Genomic DNA, 23,906 nt, shown 5'->3' with positions numbered 1-23,906 from the left:
CTGATAGTTATCAACAAGTTGTGTATGGGGGTGCGATATCCAGGAAAAGAAAAGTCACTAGTGGAGTGCCTCAGGGGTCTCTTTTAGGGCCATTATTATTTAACTTGTATATTAATGATGTTGGCGAAGATTTGGATGGAAATATTCAATTGTTTGCAGATGATGCAAAGTTGTGACGAACCGTAAAGAGTAGTGAAGATGCTGTGGTCTTGCAAGAAGACTTGAATAAATTGAGTGATTGGGCACGGAAATGGGGATGTGAGTTCAATGTTGCAAAATGTAAGGTTTTAAAATTTGGAAAACAAAGATGGGATGCAGAATTTATGCTTGGTGAGAATATATTGTTGGAGGTAGAGGAAATAAGAGATCTGGGAGTGATAGTGGATAAGGATCTAAAATTTAGGGGACACATCACCAAAATTGTAAAGACAGCACAAAGGCTTCTGGGAATGATGCGGAGGACACTGGCGTGTAGAAGTAGGGAGATTCTTGTTCCATTGTATAAGGCTTTGATTAGGCCACACATGGACTATTGTGCCCAGATTTGGTCACCAGGTTTTCAGAAGGATGAAGAGATGTTGGAAAGCATCCAAAGGCGACTGACTAAGGTAGTTTCTGACCTCTGGAATGTTGAGTATGAGGAAAGATTGATAAGATGTAATTTGCAGCTTCTGGTGGAGAGGAGGAAGATGGGAGATATGATAGAGACCTTCAAGTTGGTAAGGGGTTGTTATAAGATCAGTGGTGGAGAAGTTCTACAGAGAATAGTAGGAGATCAGGGAAGAAAGAGAGGTCATCCCTGGAAACTGTATAAAGAGGGTGTGAGTAGGGGAGTGAGAGGCAGGTTTTTTCGTGCAGAGTTGTGAATAATTGGAATGCCTTGCCTGAGAGTGTGGTGTCTGCAAGGAGTTTGAGTGTGTTTAAGGCTCGGTATGATGAGATGTATGTGTGTGTGTGTGTGTGTGTGTGTGTGTGTGATAAAAGGATCTTCCAGATGAGTCTTTGACTCCTTGAGGTCTTGGAGTAATAATAATAAAAATAATAATAATAACATTGGCTTCATAGCCTTAGTTGCTTTGGCCATAAATTCAAATAAACCAAGCCAATCTCTGCTTGCTCTTATTTGTTCCAGACACAGCTTGATACATACATGACTGCATCTTCCCTAACATATCTAGCTTCCCTGATTTTGCACTGTAGCTGCTTATTGAACAATACTTTACTCAGCTATCTCACACCGAAATCATTCAGATGAATTCCATAAAGCATATACATTGCTTGGAAATGAGTCAGTAGATACCATAGTATGAGGAAGAAACATCATAGCCTATCCTTAATAAGATGTAGGACTCCTTTCACTGCAATGACTGCAGTAGTCCTATTGGGCATACTTTCCACAAGCATATGATAGCAATCAATGAGAATTTTGGACCATTCTTCCTGTTGGCATGTACTGAGGACCTGGACTGTTGCAGAACAGACGTTCCTGCAACATATGATGTCGTTCCTTGACTTCACTTGTCACTCCAGTTCTTCCTACAGATGTTCACTAGGGTTGAGATTAGGAATCTGTGGGGGCTAGTCAGATGTGATGACATTTGCGTCCACAAACCACCCAGTTACAGTAGTAGCCTTATGACATAGTGCATTGTCTAGCTGAAAGAAATAGTGGCGAGTTCCATAAAAATGCCACAAAGTAGGTAGCATTGCATTGTTCAGAATGTTTTGATACCTCTCAGAGTTGAGTATTCATGGCACCACGGATAGAACTGTAACATCACACCCCCAACTCCAAATTTCATAGTTGGGGTTATGCACTCTGGTAAGAGACATTCACTAAGCATCTGCTTTACCCATATCCATTCATCTGCTCTGTAGAGGGTGTAGTGTGATTCAAATCTCTATAACAAAGCATTCCAAGATTCTGTGTTCACTGTACACACTCTTTGCACTGCTGAGGATGACGCTGAATGCTGGTTGGGGTAACGTGGAGCTTGCATAATGCAGTCCAACCATAGTAAACCCATGTTGTGAGCCTTGGTTCTGAATTGTTTTTGTGCAGATTCATGTTCCAGTTTAAGCCTAGAACACTGTGTTTATTGTGTTAGCCAATGAATGGAGGTTTTACATTATCCTTCTTGTCACTGTATGGTCACGTTTGGTGGATGTGGTGGGTTGTCTAATGTTAGTACCACTTCTAGTTGACTCCCTGCACTTCATCTCAGTATGGTATCACTGATTAATGACCTCGGATGACCAGTTTGTCAACAATTTGCTGCGTAGATAGGCCTGCAACATGGCATCCTATCACAATGCGTCTTTCAAAGTTCGTCAGTTTTCTTTTCGCAGCAATTTCACCCGGACAAAGTTGTACTGAGTATCATATTTTTCTTCCAATTTATACCAGCTACAAATAAATGACTCATTACATGACACAATGCACTTTTCCTAGGGTGTTTGCTGACTTCTTTTCGAGCAGTGTACAAGCCCTTTTATACTTTTGTCCTTTAGCTTACACACAAAAGATTTATTTGATATGTATCTTCTGGTGTGTGGGAATAATATAAAAAATCTTGTCACTTGACACATTTATAAACTGCACTTCATTCCTAATGTACATTCTTCTCTTTGACTTATTAACAATTATGCCATTTTGTCAATTCAATCCTATCATAGCGAGGAAGCACAGTCTTTACTTTCTTACTCACAATCTTTGCTTTCTCACTCTTCTTCTTTGCTTCTATCAGAAACTCTTTCATATCTACTCTCATTGCATATTTCTCTCCTTTCAAATTGTTCATGTCTGCCAAAACAATCAATTCTTCTACTTCTTTACTCTACAAACTAACAGCTTCACTAATGTTGTTTACCTTTGCACCTGGAAAACACTTTTATCACTTTCTTGTTAAGTACACTTCTTATTGAATCTCCATAGAATACCTTCTCCTTACTTCTGTTTTCTCACTCTTTCCTACTTTTCCCATTCACTTTTTTCTTTCATTCTCTCTCTTCTGCTGTTCCACATGCTAGTCATTCCTCTAGTTGCTCGAGCTCATATTTTGTCCTGTGAAGGACTCTGCGTAAATGTGCCACTTCCCACCCCACCCTCATCTAATCATCCATGTTACCTTTAGCCACTTCTTTGATACTTTCATTCATATTTCGTCTCACTCCTTCCATTGCCTTCTCTGTACTTATCCTGCCTTAAATCATTAATATTAGTTACTTCGACATGACCCATTTTATCTCAATATTTTGTACCTGTCAAAAACAGTTAACTCTTTAGTTTTGCTTTATTCTTTTACTTTGTTTCTTGACAGCCTCCCTAATAACCTGGTAATAATCCATATACTATTATGCTATAATATGCTTTATCTTTGCACTTGATAATATATTGATACACTGCCACATGATAAGCTGTTAAATAAATTGAAACAGATAGGATTGGATAACATTCTTCTGAGTTAGACTTGCTTCTGAGAGGACTTGTTGTCAGATAGATATCAAAAAGTTGTATATAGGGATGCAGTATCCCGAAAGAAGAAAGTCACTAGTTTGAAGCAGAGGTCTGTATTGGGATCATTATTGTTCAGATTGTATAGTAATGATATTGGGATGGTTTTAATTGGTGATATGCAGCTGTTTGCAGATTGCAGAGAGTAATTCAGAGGAAAGTAGATATTATGGCCTTATGTGAGGATTTCATAGATTATATGAATGGGCAGATAAGTGGAACTACCAGTTCAATGTTTGAAGTTTAAGGTTTCGAAATTTGGTAAGCTAGGATGGGATGCAAAGCATACACTTGATGTTCAAGGAGATGGAAGAGATGAGAGATCTGGGAGTGGCGGGGGACAAAGAATTGAAATTCATTGGCCACATTGCACAAGCTGTGAAGACATTACATTAGATAATGGCATTGATGTAAAGGATCCTGACATGCAGAAATAAAGTGGTTATGATGCTATTGTATAAGGCCTCGATCAGTCCCCATATGGATTATTGGCACAGATTTGGTCACTTTGTTTTCACGGTGACAAAGATAACTTCGAAAGAGTCCAGAGAATGTTCATAGGCAGTAATCATTGGAATGAGGAGTATGAAGATAGATTGAAAGAATGTAATTTGCAAAGCCTCATTGCGGGCCTGGTTGGCCGAGTGGTTAGGCATATCCGCTCTCCAGCCAAAAGGCCGTGGGTTCGAATCTCGCCGTGGGCATGGATGTTTGTGATTGTCTTTGAAAATACTAGTGATGGTGGTGGATGGTAGATGGCATTGGTGCAGTTGCAGTTCATTGTGGATTGAGGGGTGAAGGTAGAGAGTTGAGTGGGTGCCCTCCTTCGACGAGTCTTTGGGCTCCCTGGAGATGTCACATAATAATAATAATAATTAGGCATGATTGAGACATAAGTTAGTAAGGGGTCCTTATCAGGATGAAATGGAGGATATTTTACATTGAATAGGAGAGAAGATTGAATCAAGAGACCATCCCTAACAACAATAAGGAGGGTTTGAACAGTGAAGTGAAAAGTAGGTTCTTTCATGGAGAGTGGTTGGTGTGAAGATTGCATTGCCTGAGTCCGATTTGAATGAAGACATATTAAATCGGTCTAAGGCATTGGTGGATGTCATTGTGTGTAATAGTGTGCACCTCCCACAAAGAGTCTCTGGCTCCATGGAGGTCAGATAGTAATAAAATAATAATAATATTGAGCTGTGGTAAAAAAAGTGTTCTTAAATAGTGTATTATTATTATTGGTAGTAGTATTAATACTACTAATAATAATATTAGTATTAGTATTATTATTATCCTAAGACCCCATAGAGTCACAGACTAATTTAGGAGGTCCCTATTCTCATACTTACAGTTCATCATACCATACTTAAAACACATTCAAATTCTCTGTGGACACCATACTCAGGCAATGCATTTTAATCATTCACAACTTTCCATGCCAAAAACCTACTTCTCACTTCCTTTTGCACATCCTACTTATACAGCTTCAAGGGATAAGCTCTTGTTTTCACCCCAGTCTCCCAGCATTTTATGAAAATCCTCTTCAATGTTAATCCTATAACAATCCCTTTCCAACATGTATGTATCTATAATATCACCCCTATTCCTCCTATCCACTATAAATTCTGCAAATTGCATTGTCTCAACCTTTCTTCGTATCAACATTCTATATATCAAAAACTATTTTAGTCAATTGCCTCTGGACTCTCTCTCGAACATTTTTTTCATCCTGTTGAAAACCAGTTGACCAAATCTGTGTGTAGTAATCCATATGCATCCTAATTAGAATATTATATAATGAAATCATTGTATAAGACTCTAGTAGACACTTGTATGAGGCTCTCTCTTTACTTTACTCTTTATGCATCCTGGCAGTTGGGTATGTAGCAGGTGAGAGATGAGGGAGTACATATATGTGGAACATGTAGGAAAGAGGAAGGACTTAGTGACCATAATTGACATCGGCAGCATTGTGTCAGAGGTGGGAGACTTTCGACCTACAGAGACGAGTAGTGTGATAGAGTGTGAGAATAATGAGCGAAATATAAATGAAAAATAAAAGTGGGGAGTGTGGAAAGTTTGAATAATTGTGAAATTTTTGGAAGTGGTCTTAATTGGGAAGATGAATGGCAAGCAAGAGTGATTAGCTTGCAGTGAGAAATAGATGAACTGAAAAAGAAGGTGGAATGTCTTGGAAATGAGTTAAAAGTGTGTAAGATGAGATCAAGCGAATAGAAAAGATGAATGCAAGGCAAACAGAGGAGGGATGAGAGAGTGAGTTATGTGAATGATAGAAGAAAAGAGAATAAATACAGTAAGAGAGGAAATGAGAGAGTTATGGGAATGATTAAAGAGGAGAGAATAGAAAGAGTAGAAGAGAGGGAATTAAAAAAATTAGAGTGCTAGAACCAGGGATGGAGAGATACCAGGACAGCAGGTAAGTAGGGGAAGAAAGAAAGAAAGAAAGTTTTAGAGCAGAGAGAGTGAGGGATGCAAGTGAACAAGAAAGAAACAGATTGGTGAGGGGTGTGATGTATGGAGACTTGATGATACATGGTATGCAAGATAGAATGCCTGAGGAGTGTTTGCCTGGAGGAATGATAGAAAATGTGGTTATTGCAATTAAGTGGAATGAAAGCGTGGATGAGATGATTGAGATTGTGGGCATGAATTACTTGAGAGGCAGTGTAAGTCAGATGAAGAGCGATCTGAGATTCATCCTTCAGGTTGTACAGAAGAAAACTCAGAGAGAAGATATTGTGTGTGCTGCCCAGGTATGATAATGATGAGTTGAGTAGAAGAGTATTATAATGAATAGCATGATAGCCAGAATGTGTCAGAAGAGGGAACTTGCAATATGTGGATGCTTTGAGGGCATTTGAGAAGAAAAGAACTGTATGTGAGAGACTACTTGCATCTGAATCAGGAAGGATGTAGGCATCTGGAGAGATTGCTGTTCTCTGAACGAGTAGGTGTGTCAATGCAGGGAAGCTAGAATTACCAGTGTGGATGGTAGCAGGGGTGGCTTTTTGTGGGAATAAGTGCCTGGAAGAAGGAGGAATACATCAGGTGAGTCCAGTGGAATCAGGAGGGGATAATGATAGGTATAGAAACAGTGACATTTTTATGCTTTATACTATTGCCAGGAGTATCTGGAATAAAGGAGATGAATTGGTGGTGCTAAGAGCATAAGCTTATACAAAAATTATTGGGATCTCCTGAGACATCATTGATGGAAGATGATATGATTCAGGCCACTAGAGGGCTACATGGTGTGTAGCCAATAAGGAGGAATATGAATACAATGGCATCCAGATTGCCATCTTTGTCTAAAACTGTTAATTTAAAGGATTTTATTCAGTGTACTGTTTGTGAAATGTATGCTTTCAGGAGACCGGTTGGAGTCTGATTAGACAATGATAGTGGAGTGAATGTGTGCAGAAAGTGTAAGGAATGTGAGGATTTAAAGAGTGTTTCAGGTCATGAGAGTGATATCGTTGTTGAAAGTGAGAATGTAGAAAATAGTGATATGCGAGGTATTATTATTATTATTAAAACAAGACCTCATGGAGTAAAAGACTCATCTAGGAGGTCCTTTTATCTTACACACATCTCATCATACCGGGTCTTAAACACATTCAAACTCCTTGCAGACACCACACTCTCAGGTAAGGCAGTCCAATCATTCACAACTCTGCACGAAAAAAACCTGCCTCTCACTCCCCTACTCACACCCTCTTTATACAGTTTCCAGGTATGACCTCTGGTTCTCCCCTGATCTCCCACTATTCTCTATAGAACTTCTCCACCATTGATCCTATAACAACCCCTTACCAACTTGTAGGTCTCTATCATATCTCCCCTCTTCCTTCTCTCCACTAGACTCTGCAAATTACATCTTTTCAATCTTTCCTCATACTCGACATTCCATAGGTCAGAAACTACCTTAGTCAGTCGCCTTTGCACCCTTTCCAACATCTCTTCGTCCTTCTGAAAACCAGGTGACCAAATCTGGGCACAATAGTCCATTGGTGGCCTAATCAAAGCCTTATACAATGGAACAAGAATCTCCCTACTTCTACACGTCAGTGTCTTCCTCATCATTCCCAGAAGTCTTTGTGTTGTCTTCACAATTTTGGCGATGTGTCCCTTAAATTTTAGATCCTTATCCACTATCACTCCCAGATCTCTTATTTCCTCTACTTCCAACAATATATTCTCACCAAGCATAAATTCTGCATCCCATCTTTGTTTTCCAAATTTTAAAACCTTACATTTTGCAACATTGAACTCGCATCCCCATTTGCTTGCCCAATCACTCAATTTATTCAAGTCTTCTTGCAAGGCCACAATATCTTCACTACTCTTTATGGTTCGTCCCAACTTTGCATCATCTGCAAACAACTGAATATCTCCATCCAAATCTTCGCCAATATCATTAATATACAAGTTAAATAGTAATGGCCCTAAAACAGATCCCTGAGGCACTCCACTAGTGACTTTCCTTTTCCTGGATATTGCACCCCCATACACAACTTGTTGATACCTATCAGATAGCCAGTCTCCAATCCAATGCACTAATCTAATATCCAACCCCATCTGCTCTAGTTTGACTGTCAACTTATCATGAGGTACTCTATCAAAAGCTTTTGCAAAATCCAAGTATATTACTGTGTATCCTTCTCCTCTGTCCAAGGAAGCAGTCACTTTATTGTAATAAGTAAGTAGATTACTAAAACACGACCTCCCTTTAGCAAATCCATGCTGTCCATCAAAGATTATACGATTGTTGTCAACCCAACTCTGGATCCTAGTTCTCACAAGCTTCTCCAACAACTTAACCACAACACCTGACACACAGATAGGCCTATAGTTTGATGCTTGAGTTCGATCACCTCCTTTATGAAGTGGCACAATCTTGCCCTCCTTCCACTCTTTAGGGACTTGACCAAGTGCAAGACTCGTATTAAAAAAATATGTCAAGGCAGGTGTCAACTCTCTGCCACATTCCTTCAGAATACGCGGTGATATATTATCAAGTCCCACAGCCTTATTTACATCTAGTTTACTCAACTCCCCAAACACCTCTTGCTCACTTACAGTCAATCTCTACTCCCTATCATCAACCTCTTAATCTCTCCATGAAGTCACATTCACAAGATTGAAAGATCTTTATGAACTGCTCATTAAGTAACTCCACCACACATTCTGCAACAGCTGTCTTTATACCATTTCCTCCAATCAATGTCATCCTTCCATAATCATTCTTTCTTTTGCTGGCTACATATCGAAAGAACTCCCTAGGATTCTTTTTAGCTTCATTAGCTAACTGCTGTTCATACCTCTCTTTAGCTACTCTCACCAACCAAGTCACTCTACTTGCCTGGTCTTTGTAGAACTCATGAAATTGGTTACTTCCACTTCTCTTATGCTGCCTCCACAATGCCCTTTTTCTGTGTATTGCATGCTTAATCTCTTTATTCATCCATCTCACACCTACCTTATTTAACCTTCTCACCCGTGGCATACATTTAGACATTGCATCCACTAAATATTTTTTGAAAATCCCCCAAGCTGCATTGATCTCTTTTCCAGCTAACTCCTCATTCCATGCTACACCTGCAAGCTGTCTCCTGAACTCTTCATAATCACCCCCCTTGTAGTTCCACATATACCCTTTTTTCACAGGGGTCCTTGCACTGCTGGCAACCACCCAAGTAATCACCTCATGGTCACTTTCACCAATTGGTGGATGATTTGATACCTCATTGATAATTACATCCTCCGATGAGTATGAATAGTGATATTTGCGAGGTAGTACCAGATAGATCTGCGAGTGGCATTGAAAGTGAGAATGAAGGTAAACATACAGAAAATAAATGAATTAATGGATAATAAAAATGATGAGACAGATGCAATGAGTGAAATCACACGGTTACACGGAGCGATACACAGGGCGCATTGGCAAAAATGTTTACTGAGTGTACCAACTAATAAACGGCAAAAGTATGATAAGAAAAATAAGAGTATGATAGTGAGTGTAAACAAAATGAAAGAGCAAGTGTTGTAAGGAGATTCTTTAGTAAGAGGTGTGATAGATGAGAGTTTTACAAAATCGTACCAACTGGTGCGAACGTTAAGGATGTAAACGAGTCAATTAGAATGCAAAAACAGAGGGTGAAAGAATTGATAGTAGGCAGGAACAAATGATTTGAACAGAAGCAGAATGGATGTGAGAGAGGATTTGAAGGAATTACTTGAGGTAGCAAAAGAGAAGAGTGAGAGAATTAGGATGGTGAGTCTGTTGCCACGGTATGACAGTGAAGAGTATAGAAGGAGTGCCAAAATTGCTAATGACTTTATGCACGGATTATGCAGGAGGAGTGGTGTGGAATTTATGGATGTGTGGAGTGAGTTTGCTGGGCGAAAGGATTTATATAAGATGGATGGTTTACATTTGAATGGATTTGGTGTACGGAGATTTGTAAAGGTGTTGTTGAATGAAGTGGATGTGCAAAATCAGGGAAACTAGAGTTATTAAGGGGGGGGGGGGAGTAGATATGCAGACTTTAGGGAGACAGTTGAATGTATGAATGTGTGTAATATACCCTAGTGTGTATGAAGGACAACAAATCAGAATGGGAAAGTTAGTATAAGGCATCAAAATAGGGATGGGACAAATGGGCTTCTGCAATTCATGTATACTGATGCCAGAAGTATTAGGAACAAGAAGGAAAAATTTTTGGCCTTGGTTGGCACTTCCAGGCCACAGGTTATTGGCATTGGTGAAACATGGCTAACAGAAGATGATATAGCTAGTGCGATTGAATGTGAGAGGATGGTGTGTTCAGGAGTGACAGGCAGAATAAAATCGGGGGAGGTGTGTTATTGATGACAGCTGATGAGCTACAGCCAAGGAGAATAGAAGTGGAACTGCAAGATAAAGAAAAGCGCACATTTGAGGCTATTTGGTGAGAGATTGAGGCTAGCAGAACAAAATATACAGTTGGGTGCTGCTATAGATTAGACCAGGTGATGGAATAGATGGTGGAGATAGTATGCATAAGCAAATAGAAGAAATGAGTGGAAGGAGGGTAATTATAGGAGATTTCAACTATGGTAACACTGATTGGAAGGAGGAGAGGACACATGGGAGGAAGGAATTGGATTTTATGTGGTTATTAAGGAACAACTATCTGAGACAGCATGCAATGGAAAATACTAGGGGTCAGAGTGCTTGACCTAGTAATTGCATCTGAGAATTTGGATGTAACGAATATGACCATGTTGCCACCAGTTGGTGAAAGTGATCATAGGGTCTTGACTTGGGAGGTGGCTAAAGGTGTGGAATTTACAATTAAGACAGAGTACATGTGGAATTATCAGGCTGGTAAGTATGACAAGCTTAGGAGTTTCGTTGGTTCAGTGCCATGGCATGTAAAACTGCAAGGGCTGGATGTTAATAGTGCATGGGAGGCGGTTAAGAAGTGTTTGCATAAGGCAATGGCTGACTGTATACCTAGAGTCCGAATAATAAATCAAGTAGGGGTTAAATGGATGAATAACCCCATTAAGCTTGAGCTGCAAAATAAAAGAAACAACTATGGATGGAATTTAAGGAGAAAGGTGACCGACAGGAAGCGTGAACAGTATAAAGCACAGGCCAGAACAGTAACAAGTGTGGTAAGAAAAGCAAAAACGGATTATGAAAGAACATTAGCCATGTAGGCTAAAGAGAATCCCAGTTTTTTCGATATGTTCCAAGTAAAAGAAAAAATGTATATGGCAGGATGATTTTAAAGAATTCCGATGGTAGGGAGGTAACTGAATCAGTTAATATAGATGAATTACTGAGCGAGCACTTTGCAAGAGTATATCTTCCAGGTGGTGACATTGCAGGAATGAATGAACCAATAGCTTATACAGAAATTGTGGTGAATGAAGTGGAGGTGAATAGTCTATTACAAAACCTCAATGTCAATAGATCTGTGGGATTGGATGGTATACTAGCTCGTGGCGTACTTGAAATGGCTAAAGAATTGTCAGTGCCCTTGACCATTTTGTTTAATTTGAGTCTCGTGTCTCGGTTAGTCCCGAGGGGGATGGAAAGAGGGGAAAATAGTTCCACTGCATAAAGGAGGTTTCAAGACTGCTGTTGTAAATTACCGACTTATCAGCATATCAGGAATCGTTGTCATGGTCTTGAATAAAATAGTCAAGAGAAAAATACAGGATTGGATAGATGAAAATGGGATACTGTATAGGGAACAGCATAGTTTTGTGAAGGGTAGATCATGCTTCGCTAACTTGCTCATGTTTTATAACACAGTGACGGCTGAACTCGATAAGGGTAATGGGTTTACAGTGATTCTACAGGACCTTGCTAAGGTCTTTGACAGGATACATGGAATTCTAATCAGTAAACTGCAGCATAAGGGAATGGATAATAAGGTTGGTGATATGGATAGGAGGGTGGTTGATGGAGAGATATCAGAGAGTGGTTTATTCAGGAGTAGAGTCCAAAAGATGGCCTCTGACTAGTGGTGTTCCACAGGGTTCTGTTCTTGGACCACTACTTTTCAATTTGTTCATTAACAATATAGGAAAGGATCTGAGATGAAGTGTTCATTTGTTTGCTGATGATGCAAAGTTGGGTAGAGCAGTAGTGAGTGCACAGGATGTCAAAATTTTGCAGGATGATTTCGATAGTTTGGAGGACTGGGCTAAGGAGAATGGATGTCAATTTAATTTGGCAAAGTGTATTATGCATTTTGGGGTGAAAAAATTAGCAGCAGTATATTACATTGGTGGAACCATACTCCAGGAGAATATTTGGGAGTGTTGATGGATAGGAAGTTGAAGTTTAGGGTGGCACATCGCAAAAGTGGCTAAATCAGCTCATCAAATCACTTGGTTGCTGAAAAATACTTTAACAAGCAGAGACAAACAGGTTATTGTTCCTCTGTATCAAGGCTTGATAAGACTCCATCTAGACTACTGTTCCCAGATTTGGGTGCCAGCATTTCTTCTTGATGGGGAGGAAGTGGAGAGGATCCAGAGACGAGTGACGAAGATGATAACAGGTCTAGGTCTATGGAATGAACCTTATGAGAGGTTGAAGATTTGTGGGTTGCAGAAATAGGTTGATAGGCGGAAAAGGGGTGATATGTTTGAGACATTCACATTACTGAAGGGTTGCTATAAGATTAATTCAGAAAATATTTTTGAGAATAGGACTGGTGGTGGGAGGACTAGGGGCCATGCATGGAAGCTGGGCAAGAGTGTGGTTAGCAAGGGTGTTAGAGCTAGGTTTTTTACTTGGAGAGTGGTGAATGAGAGGAATAATCTGCCAGAGTCTGTTGTGGCTGCCAAGACTGTGAATGAGTTCAAGGCGAAGTATGATAGATACCGTGAGAATGTTGAATAGTTGTTCTTGACATGATGTTAGGGCCTCCCTCGATGAGTCTAAGGACTCCTTGGAGTTGCCCGTAATAATAATAATAACAGGAGGGGAAGTAGCAGGATACAACATTTTTCGAAAGGATAGGAAGGGAAAATGCTGTTGTGGAATACCATTTACGTTAAGTGATGAGTTATGTCCTCTTGGAGTGGAGGTTTTAGAGGACAGTGACACTAATGGTTTTGAAAGCATATGGTGTGAGTTAGAGGTCGGCAAGACAGGATATTGGGCTATTGGATATTGGCAAGACAGTGGGGTGGTGCTTCAAGTCAAGGAGTACAGAGGGTGATTATTGGGAGATTTTTAGGCTGTTGAGCTTGGCAAGTGCAAGAAGAATGATTGTTATAGGAGATTTCAAGTATGGCAGAATAAATTGGTTAACTGAAAATGCATGTAACAATAAGGGAATGGAATTTCTAGAATTCTTGAGGGACAAATGTCTTAGGCAACATGTCATAGAAGGAAGATGAGGTTCAAGAGTTTTGGATTTGATCATAGCATCAGAGGAGCTGATTATAACTTGGATAGCATCACTTCCCCCAGTTGGTGAGAGAGAGTGACCATGTGGTTTTGACTTGGAAGATGAATAGACATGCAAGAGTATCAAAGAGAAGGAATATATGTGTTGATTTATAACTTGGGTGATTATAATAGTTTTAGATATTTTAGTCATTAGTGCTTTGGTAAACGTGAAGAAATATTTGTAAGCAGCATTAGTAAGCTTATTCCACGAGTGACGAAGAGGACACAATTTGGTGTAAAGTGGATGACAAACAATATCAAACAGGAAATGCAGGTGAAAAAGACATTATGGAAGAGATATAAGGAGAGGGATGGAGAGCTGTTGCATGAAGAATATAAGACTCATGCCAGGAGAATGGCTAGTATGATAACAGAGTCAAAGTTGGAATATGAAAAGAAATTGGCACAAAGATCCAAATAAAATTCCTAGGGAAATTTTTAGCTATGTGGGCAGTATAAGGATAAATGATTGTGGATGAATGACATTGTTGAATAAAAGTGGGAAAAGAGTGACTGATGCAGAGTAGTGGAGTTGTTCATTGAACACTTTCTTGGACTATTTCATCCTGGAGAAATAAATTTTAGTACTATAAATCTCGAACCTGTAGAACAGGTTCGAGATTTATAGGTGCAAGAGGAGAGTGTGTTTCAAATAGTGAGTACTCTGGATGTCAATAAAGCTGTAGGACTGGATGAATTCAGGCTTCTTCTAAGGAAACACGATCTATCTGCTGTTCTGCAGTCATCAGATTCGCCATGAGGATATCCACAATTTCTACTGATGATCTCCTTCCTTTAGACCAAGGTTGGCTTAGTATACAGTTAATATCTTTCTTCCCAACTATGTGGCGGCCTTTGCTCTCGATGGTAGGAAAACAGGACCTAAAATCCCACTTACTAATATTCCATGTCGTGGCAGATGAAAGGGGGCTCCTGACTGTCACTCAGGAAACTCATAAGGTAATCTCAAAAAAAAAAAAAACTGGGCAAAAGACAAAAAGAACCACGTGGGGGGGGGGTTCCCTAACCCTTTTATATTATGACCCTACTGGCACCGCCTGCAATTAATTTTCTTCCTCCTGCGATATCATCATGTTTCTCGTAACCTGTTAGGATGGTGTCTCCCTGCTGAAACTTCTACCTTTGGTGGGCCGTGTGCACGGGACTGACCCGCGGCAGTGTCTAAATCGGGGACTGTGACTTTGGGCTTTACTTTGGTTCTAGTTAATCCTATGAGTCAGCTTTATCAAACTCTATCAGCTCACCCAAATTTTCCAAGAATTAGCATAACTTACAATCTCTTGTTTCAAGTGTATAACAAGCAAGCCTTTTACATGCAAAATTCTTATAACTAAATGCTGTAAATTAATTATCTCATTTTTCTAATGTTATATGAGATATGTTATATGAGAGTCAACAATTATTCTTTTCAATATATTTATTTCATTTTATACTTAGATGCAAGCACGATTTTCTTATTAAGGTTTCTACTTGTTAAATTGTGATAAAGTAAATTCTCTTATGAAGTTTACAAGGATTACAAATTTAACGATATGATTGCCTTATATAATAATGTGATGAGTGGTTGATGAAGGAAAGGCATATTCTGCCATTTTTTGAATTTTACAAAGGCACTTGACAGGGTGCCACATGATAAGCTGATATTTAAGTTGCAGCACATGGGTTTAGATGTCAGATTAGTCAAGTGGATTCAGGCTTGATACTGCCCCACCATACATAACTCTCTGATACCTATCAGATAGCCAATCTGATAGTACTTGGACTTGTATTGTTTAACCTTTATATCAACAACCTTCTCAATGGATTGTAGGGGAATATTCAGTTGTTTGCAGCTGATGTGAAATGAGGAAGGGCTATTAGTAATAGTACAGATGTGGCAGCCCTGGAAGAGGATTTGAATATACTGGACAGATGGTTGAATGAATGGGGATTCAGTTTAATTCAGCAAAATGTATTATTGTTATTATTATTATTACCCAAGACCTCATGGAGTCAAAGACTCATCTGGGAGGTAGTCTTGAAGTATGGGATACATCGATGGGAGACTGTATACTCTATTGGAAGAATTGTACTGGAGGATGTAGGGAAGACAAGAGATCTGGGGTTGGTGATGATGATGAATTCAGTGCGCATGTTGCAAAATTTTTGAAGGTAACCCAGAGGATTGCTGCAGTACTGAGAAGGATGCTAACCTGCAGCAATAAAAAAGTTGTCATTCCATAACCCTTATCAGACCACACTTGGACTGTTGTTCTCAAATTGGGTCCCCATGATTTGAAGCAGATAAATTAACTGTGGAAAGGGTACAGAGGCAGATAGCAGTTTCAGGAGTGTACAATGTTAGCTATGAGGATTGGCTGAGGAAATGAGGACTGCAGAGTTTGGGATAGAAGGAGAAGTGATATGATTGAGACTTTTAACCTGTTGAAAGGTAGTTACTGGGTTGACACTGATGGAGTTCTTTCGCTTGGTGGAACAAGGGGAAGAAGCAAGGGCAAGGGGCCATCCCTGGAAGTTACGAAAGGAAGCTGAATGGAGTGAGGTGTGGTTTCTTTGCATGGAGGGTGGTTGAACCATGGAATGTTTTGCCTGATAGAGTGGTGAGTGCACAAACGGTCCATGAGTTCAAGGAATGGCTTTGTGTTTTCCATGCAAGACCTCCCATCATGAGTCTTTTGACTCCACGCAGGCCTGAGTCATAATAATAATAATAATAGTAATAATAATAATGATATCACATTCACAAGGATGAAAGACCTTTATTATTTGCCCATTAAATATCTCAACTTATACTATTTTCTACAATCAGTGCCTTTCTACCTAGGATTTTTTTTTTTTTTTTTTTTGGCTTCATTTAGTTAATGAATGAACTTACCGGATCACATACTGAACCTTTGCTACCCTCACCAATCGAATCACTCTTGTTGTCTGTTCTTTGTAAATTAAAGATGCCAAGGAATTATATTCTTGGTTTTAATACTTTATCCAAGTGTAAGCAAACAAAGTTTGTGCCTGAAGTAACTTCAGGTCTGGGCATTGTACTGAGTATATTTATTTATTTATTTATTTTTCTGCTCCTACTCATGAAAGGTTGTCTGCTTATAGTACATTATCACCAGTGCAGGACTATTATTATTATTTTTTTAAATTAGTTTTGATTTTATTTAGTTAATTTTTCTTTATTTTAACTTTTCTTTATATCACAGGTTCCCCAGTGGTGCAACTGCTTAGCGCACGGTACTTATAAGACAGTACTTTGAGTAATGCCGAGGTTGTGAGTTCAAGCCTCACCTGGGGAAGTAACATTTTTAGTGTTCTCGTAGTGTAGTGGTTATCACGTGCGCCTCACATGCACAAGGTCCTCGGTTTGATCCCGTGCGAGAACATGTGTTGCTTATTGAATAGGTGGCGCTAGTGTCGCCGTAGCATGTGGCAGTGAATTTGAGCTGTGCAGAAGAAAGTGATTTTTAATTGGTGAATAGTCTGTTTTTTTCCCGTTTTTCTACGTTTTTGAGTGCTAAATTGTTTCTCTGAATACGAGTGTACTTCAGTGGTTGTTTTTTGGAAGTTAGTTGCTATCGCGATATAATATATTTTGGTTACCTTCGGAATCGAATGCATAACGGTGGAAGACAAAACGAAGCTAAGTTTTCATTACTGTATTTAGTTATATTTCATTTTATTTAGTGTACTTAAATGTTTTGTTTTGCTTGTAATTGCTTGTACTTTTTTTTCTATTTATTTAACGAAATTTATTAATTGAATAATTAACGATTACGCTACTCGGCAGTAAGGAATGATGACGGATTCAGCAGCAGTCGCAAGTGGCGTATCGCCAAGTCCTCCGCCATTTAAGAACTCAATTATTAGCAATATCATAAGAGACTTTGTGGCATGCAGTACTTGCGGCATGTATGCGTCTAGGGAATTGGATATGTGGCTTGTGAAAGAGAGTGGAGAGCGTATATTCACAAAATGCAGGCAGTTGGAGGAAATAAGTGCATCAGAAATATCGATATCCGACTTTGTTGCTCCAGGAATAGGGAATGAATGTAGGAAGACAAGTAGTGTGATAGGAGAGAATGAAAAAAAGATATATATGAATGAGAAAATAATAGTTGATAGTGTGGAAGGTGTGAGTGACTGTGAAAGTTTAGGAGATGGTTTTGTTTGGGAGAGTGAATTTAGATTGAGAGTGACTGACCTGCAGAGGGAGATAGATGAGTTGAAAGAGGAGGTGGAATGTCTTGTGAATGAGAGCAGAAGTATGAAAGATAAGATTAGGAGAATGGAAGAGATAAATGCAAGGCGAATCAGAGTAGGAGAGAGAGAGAATTTAGGGAGTATGAGTAAGAGGTATGGGGGTGCTAGAAGAGGAGAGAATGGAAACAGTAGAAGAGATGGAATGAGAGGTATGGGAATGCTAGCAGAGGAGAGGATGAAAACAGTAGGAGAGACGGAATGAGAGAAAGATATGGAAGTGCTAGAAAAGGAGAGAATGGAAACGGTAGGAGAGATGGAATGAGAGAGGGATATGGAAGTGCTAGAAGTGGAGAAAATGGAAACAGTAGGAGAGAGGGAATGAGAGAGATGTATGGGAGTGCTAGAAGAGGAGAGAATGGAAACAGTAGGAGAGAGAGGTATGGGAATGCTAGAAGAGAGAATAGCAGTAGAGGAGAGGGAATGAGAGAGACCTATGGGAATAAAAGAAGAGGAGAGAATGGAAACAATAGGAGAGAGGGAATGGTAAGAGGTATAATGTATGGCGACTCAATGATCTGTGGTGTTCAAGATAGAATGCGTGAGGAGTGTTTGCCAGGAGGAACAATAGAAAGGGTGGCTATGGCAATTAAGAGAGGTGAAAGGGTGGATGAGATGATTGTGATGGTAGGAACGAATGACTTGAGTGGTAATGTAAGTCGGGCAGCGAGAGATATGAGGTTTTTGCTTGAGACTGTATGGAAGAAGACAGAGAGAGGAAAAATAGAGTGTGTGTTGCCTAGGTACGATAATGATGAGCTGATCAGAAGAGCGGTGATATTGAATGGCATAATAGCAAGAATGTGTGACAAGAGAGGACTGGTATATGTGGATGCTTGGAGTGCGTTTGAGGAAAGAGAGGAATTGTATGTGAGAGACTGATTACATTTGAATGAGGAAGGACGTAGGCATCTGGAGAGATTGCTGTTCTGAACGAGTCGGTGTGTCCCAGGGAGGATGATAGCAGGGATGGCCTCTTGTGGGAATGGATACTTGGTAGAAGGGAGACGATGTCAGGTAACACTGAGCCCAGTGGAGTCTAGAAGGGATAATGCTGGGTATAGAAACAATGGCATTTATATGCTTTATACTAATGCCAGGAGTATCCGGAATAAGCGAGAGGAATTGGTGGCGCAGATAGCATCAGCCTGGCCAAAAATTATTGGGATCACTGAGACGTGGTTGACAGAAGGGGATATAATAACAGGAATAGAAGTCGCTGGGTATAGCATTTTTCGTCAGGATAGGAGGGGAAAGCATGTTGGTGGGGTACTGCTTATGATAAGTGATGACCTATGTCCTCTAAGAGTGGAGGCTTTGGAAGGAAGTGAGGCAAATGATTTTGAGAGCATATGGTGTGAGGTAGAGGTAGGCAAGACAGGATATTGAGTGGGGTGTTGCTACAGACCCAGAAGCACGGAGGATGGGGACCAGGAGATGTTTAGACAGCTATGTTTGGCAAGTGCAAGAAGAATAATTGTTATGGGAGATTTTAACTACAGTAGTATAAATTGGAGAGAAGAAGATGCATGTAGCAATAGTGGAATGGAATTTCTAGAATTCTTGAGGGGCAAATGTCTTAGAGGGAACAAGAGGTTCGAGAGTTTTGGATTTGGTTATATCATCAGAAGAGTTGATAATAACTGAGATGACATCTCTCCCACCAGTTGGAGAGAGTGACCATATGGTTTTGACTTCGAAAATGAATAGACTTGCAGGAGTATCAAAGAGATGAGAACTTATGTGGAATTATAATGCAGGTGATTATAATAGTCTTAGACGTCAACTTCGGGAAGTTTCATGGAGAGAGGAATTGGAAGGCCAGGATATCGTTAGTGCGTGGGAAATTGTGAAAGAATATTTGTTAGCAGCAATGGTAAGTTGTATACCACGAGTGAAGAAGAGGACACAATTTGGAGTAAAGTGGATGACAAACAATATTAAACAGGAATTGCATGTGAAAAAGAGGCTATGGAAGAGATATAAGAGACAGGTGAAGAGAGTATGCGTGAAGAATATAAGACACAGGCCATAAGAGTGACTAGTGTGATAAGGAAAGCGAAACTGGAATATAAGAGGAGATTGGCCCTAAGATCCAAAGAAAATCCTAGGGAATTTTTTAGCTATGTGGCCAGTAGGAGGAGAAATGACTGTGGAAGAATGATATTGTGGGATAAAAATGGGAATAGAGTGACTGATGCAGAGGACTTAGTGGAATTGTTCAATGACTACTTTATTGGAGTATTTCATCCTGGAAGAGTCAGTTTTAATGCTAGAGGGATAGGGCAGGTTCAAGGTTTAGAGATACAGGAGGAGAGTGTGTTTCAGATACTGAGAACTCTGGATGTCAATAAAACTTTGGGACTGGATGGTATTTCACCACGAGTTTTGAGAGAATGTGCTAGGGAACTGACAGTGCTTTTAACCTGGCTTTTCAATGAAAGTCTGGTTTCAGCAAAGGTGCCCAGGGAATGGAAGGAAGGTAAGATAGTGCCATTGCATAAGGGTGGTAACAGACTGGAAGTGTCTAATTATAGACCAGACTGTGTGTCATCAGTAGTTGTTAAGATCTTGGAGAAAGTAGTGAGGGACCGTATACAGCACTAGGCAGATGAGGGTAATGTTATCTGTGAGAGTCAACATGGATTTGTGAAAGGGCGCTCTTGTTTTAGCAATATGCTAGCCTTTTATAATAAAGTTACAAGAACATTAGATGAGGGAAAGGCATGTACTGCAATTTTCTTAGACTTAGCGAAGGCATTTTACAGGGTGCCACATGATAAACTGATATTTAAGTTGCAGCACATGGGTCTGGATGTCAGATTGGTCAACTGGATTCAGGATTGGCTGTCTGATAGGTATCAGAGAGTTGTGTATGGTGGAGCAGTTTCAAGGAGACAGAGGGTTACAAGTGGGGTCCCACAGGGCTCAGTACTAGGACCTATATTGTTTAACCTTTATATCAATGACATTGCCAGTGTATTGCAAGGGGATATTCAGTTGTTGTTTGCAGATGATGCGAAGCTGGGAAAGATTATTAGTAATAATGCAGATGTGGAAGCCCTGCAAGAGGATTTGAATAAGCTAGATCGATGGGCAAATGAATGGGCATGTCAGTTTAATGCAGCAAAATGTAAGGTCTTGAGGTTTGGGAAACATCGATGGGATGCGGCATACTCTATGGGAGGAGTTATACTGGAGGAAGTTGGGGAGACAAGAGATCTGGGGTTGATGATTGATAGAAACCTGAAGTTTAGGGGACATATTGCAAAGATGGTGAAGGTAACACAGAGGATTGCTGCAATTATAAGAAGGACACTGACCTGTAGAGATAAGAAGGTTATCATTCCATTGTATAAGTCTCTGATCAGACCACACTTGGATTATTGTTCTCAGATTTGGTCCCCAGGATTTGAAGGGGATAAATTAACTGTTGAAAAGATACAAAGATGGTCTCAGGACTGTACAAGGATAGTTATGAGAATCGGCTGAGGGAATGTGGACTGCAGAGTTTGGCGGATAGAAGAAGGCGAGGTGATATGATTGAGACTTTTAAACTGTTGAGAGGTGGTTACAGGGTTGACACTGGGGAGTTCTTTCACTTGGTTGAACAGCGGGAAGGAGTGATGACAAGAGGCCATCCCAGGAAGTTACAAAAGGAAACTGTGAGCAAGAGGGTGAGGAGTGGTTTCTTTGCATGGAGAGTTGTTGAGCCATGGAATGCATTGCCTGATAGAGTGGTGAGGGCAAGAACAGTCAATGAGTTTAAGCAGTGGTAAGATAGACTGTGTTTTTCTTAGGGGGGACCTCCCCTCGATGAGTCTTGACAGACTTTATGTTCTTAGGAAGGACCTCCCACGATGAGTCTTTTGACTCCATGGAGGCCTGAATAATAATAATAATGATAATGGTAATAATAAAAAAAATATATTTTTTACATATGCCTGAAATCCTACTCTCTCAAATCCAAACATTAAACTCTTTCAAACCATTTCAGGTCTCCAATAGCAGGATTGTGTGAAAATTTTTTCTGTAAGCAGGATTGTGGTCTCAGACCAAATCATTGAAATCCATTTCATACCTAAAGGCAATCACAGACATCCATGCTTACAGCAGTATTCAACCCCACTGCCTGTTAGCTAAAGCAGTGCTTCCCAAACTTGTGGATGTCAGGGCCCCCTTTGCAAAAATTAAAATATTTCACGGCCCCCCTCGATACAAAATCGTAATAGAGAGATATATTATTATAATGCAGAAGAAAGTGATTTTTAATCGGTGAATAGTCCGCTTTTTCCCCCGTTTTTCTACGTTTTTCAGTGCTAAATTGTTTCTCTGAATACGAGTGTACTTCAGTGGTTGTTTTTTGGAAGTTAGTTGCTGTCGCGATATAATATATTTTGGTACCGTCGGAATCGAACGCGTAACGGTGGAAGACAAAACGAAGCTAAGTTACTGTATTTAGTTATATTTCATTTTATTTAATTATATTTAGTACTTAAATGTTCTGATGTTTGTACTTTTTTTCCTCTTATTTATTAATTGAAAAATTATTAAAGATTAGGGTATAATTTGACAAAACACGTCACAGATAAGTATGGCACCTGTGCGAAGGAAAATGGCGGCCAGTAATGAAGGTTCGCCATCGTTATCAAAGAACGGTAGCATAAAAGAAATGAGTCAGTGTACTAGCTGTGAAATGTACGCTTTGCGGAGTGCGGTCGGAGTGTGGTTAGATGATAATAAAGGATTGAATGTGTGTAGAAAATGTAGGGAGAATGAGGAATTGAAGTGTATTTCGGATCGTGAGTGTGATATTTTTGTCAACCTTCAGAATGAAGGAAACAGGGATATGACAAGAAACGGCAAGGTTGTACATGAAAATTGTGAGAGTGTGAATGTATAAAGTGTGAATGATAGTATAAATGGTTTCTCAGAGAACAAAAAAGATGAGATAGATGCATTGAGTGAGATCGCGTTGTTGAATAGTGCGATAGAAAGAGCAAAACAGCAGCTAGAGTGCATGAACAAAAGTAGACTGAATGAACCAACCAATAATAAAAGGTATGACAGGAAAAATAGACGTATGAATGTGAACATGAACAAAATGAAGGATAGAGTGCTGTATGGAGACTCGTTAGTACGAGGTGTGTTAGTAGAGGATTTGACAAAATCGTACCAACCTGGTGCGACCATAAAGGACGTAACTGCGTCTATTAGAGAGCAAAAGGAAAGGGTGAAAGAAATGATTGTTGTGGCAGGTATGAATGATTTGAAAGGAGATAAAATGGAAATGATAGAAGACCTGAATGAATTGTTTGAGGTAGCAAAAGAAAAGAGTGAGAGAGTTAGAATGATTAGTCTTTTGCCACGGTATGACAGTGAAATGTTTAAAAGGAGGGCTGTAATTGCAAATGACTTTACGCGTGGGTTATGTATGACAAGTGGTGTGGAATTTGTGGATGTGTGGAGTGAGTTTGATGGGTGAAAGGATCTATATAAGATGGATGGCTTGCATTTGAATGGTTACGGTGTAAGAAGACTTGAGAAAGTGTTGCTGAATGTAGTGGATGTGCAAATTCAGGGAAACTAGATTTGTTAGGGGGAGGGGAGTAGAGATACAGTCTTTATGGAGGCAGTTGAATGTAAGAATGAATATAATATGCCAGAGCAAATAAGGACAACAAATCTGAGTGGGAGAGTTAATATAAGGCATCAAGGTAGGGTTGGGGCTAATGGGGGTCTTAAATTCATGTACACTAATACTAGGAGTATTAGGAACAAGAAGGAAGAGTTTTTGGCCATGGTTGGCACTTCCAGTCCACAGGTTATAGGTATTAGTGAAACATGGCTGACTGTAGATGATATAACTAGTGGGATTGAATGTGATGGGTATAGTGTGTTCAGGAATGACAGAGTGAATAAAATGGGGGGAGGAGTATTGTTGATGATAGCTGATGAGCTCCAGCCAAGGAGAATAGAAGTTGAATTGCAGGATAGAGAAAAGAGCACATTTGAGGCCATTTGGTGTGAGATTGTGGCTAGCAGAACTAAATATACAATTGGGTGCTGCTATAGACCAGGTGATGGAAAAGATGGTGGTGACAGTATGCACAAGCAAATAGAAGA

At 39.8% G+C, this 23,906-nt stretch overlaps 1 protein-coding gene and 1 non-coding gene across 5 annotated transcripts in view; both read left to right on the top strand.

Moving 5' to 3' along the window:
* LOC150099946 (ATP-binding cassette sub-family C member 1-like) overlaps positions 1-23,906 on the top strand; it is a 684,487-nt gene that overhangs the window by 341,572 nt on the left and 319,009 nt on the right. The gene's annotated exons all lie outside the window — the stretch shown is intronic.
* On the top strand, positions 16,834-16,906 carry TRNAV-CAC (transfer RNA valine (anticodon CAC)). The gene has a single exon. It is a non-coding gene; the product is annotated as a tRNA-Val (tRNA).

The sequence above is a fragment of the Typopeltis vanoorti genome, chromosome 13 (genome assembly GCF_054136105.1).
Source record: "Typopeltis vanoorti isolate ZY-2024b chromosome 13, IOZ_Tvanoo_1.0, whole genome shotgun sequence".
NCBI classification, from domain to species: domain Eukaryota; kingdom Metazoa; phylum Arthropoda; class Arachnida; order Uropygi; family Thelyphonidae; genus Typopeltis; species Typopeltis vanoorti.
Note: the sequence above shows the minus strand (reverse complement) of the source record. Positions and strands in the feature narration are given on the sequence as shown.